Genomic DNA, 1,520 nt, shown 5'->3' with positions numbered 1-1,520 from the left:
ATTCCAATTCATAGCGACCCCACAGGACAGAGTAGAACTGCCCCATAGGTTTCCAAGGAGCAGCCGGTGGATTCAAACTGCTGACGTTTTTGGTTAGCAGCCGTAGCTCTTAACCACTGCACCACCAGGGCTCCATGAAGAGAGTAAAGGAGATCTAAACTTAGTATGGCCCCACACCCCTTCTTTCTGGTATCATTAATTAAAATAAAGTTTTAAATATAAAAGGAGCATGGTTAGAAATCATCATGGTTTCTGACACTGTAACCCAAAACGTGTTTTTTAACAACATGGTAGACTAGGCATTAAGATGATGATGGACCGTTCAGAAAAGAATTAACTTGGTTTTCAGCAAGAGTAGAGCATGAGGACTGATGATTAAGTATTAATTTTCTTTTCTTACAAACTTGTATGTTGTATTCCAAAGACATTAGCTTTGTTTTGCAGGAGAATTGAATCTTCTCTGGGGTTTTAATCCCCACAAACGTACTGATGCTCTGTAGTAATGTGGATAGGAGAGATGGCGTCTGTTTCAGGCTCAGCCTTGGTGTGTAACACTTCTGCCAGTGCAGGAACTCACAGAGTGAGTATGGGGTATCTGAATGCTGAATAATTGATTTATATCATCTACACTCTCTTAAGCCTAATTTGTAGTCTGTTGTTGTTGCTGTATGCCGTCAAGTTGATTTTGACTCATAACGACCCCATGTGACAGAGTAGAACTGCCCTATAGGGGTTTCTAGGCTGTAATCTTTACAGGAACAGATCACTAGGTCTCTCATGTGGAGCAACTGGGTAGGTTCAAATCACTGACCTTTCAGTTACCAGTTAAGTGCTTAACCATTTGTATTACCAGGGCCCCTTAATTTGTTGACCAGAAAGAATTTTTATAAATATTCAGTGCGAAATACTCCTGCCATAAAGCTTTTAAGTCTCATAATCCTTTTCTGGAAACTTGACTGGCACCTGGGTAGTCAAAACAATAATCAGATTCTTTGTTTTTAATATTAAAAGTTGTAACATGAAATATATCATATATTCAAAAAAATATGTAAAGTATACGTATTTAAAATTAAGTAAAAAGAACAAATTTATATCGACCACCCAGCTTAAGAAATAGAATAGAACATTAACAATATCTTGAAGTCACCTGTATATCCATCCCCAATCACAGTCCCTAAAAGGGAACCTCAACTATTACCTTGAATAGTTCCTTGTTTTTCTTTACGATTTTACAACTTACATGTGCTACATGTGATATCTAAATGTGTACATTTATGTATGTGTGAGGGAGTCCTGGTGGCTTGGTGGTTCAAGTGCTTGGCTGCTAACTGAAATGCTGGCAGTTCAAATCCATCAGCTGCTCCTTCGGAGAAAGATATGGCAGTCTGCCTCCATGTAGATTTATAGCCTTGGCATTTTTTAATGAGATGGAGAAACAAATCACCAACTTCCTGTGGAAAGGGAAGAGGCTCTGGATAAGCAGAGCATTACTCAAGAAGAAGAACAAAGTGCAGGCCTCA

This window comes from Trichechus manatus, unplaced genomic scaffold (genome assembly GCF_000243295.1).
Source record: "Trichechus manatus latirostris isolate Lorelei unplaced genomic scaffold, TriManLat1.0 scaffold00112, whole genome shotgun sequence".
NCBI lineage: Eukaryota > Metazoa > Chordata > Mammalia > Sirenia > Trichechidae > Trichechus > Trichechus manatus.
This window is presented reverse-complemented; position numbering follows the sequence as displayed.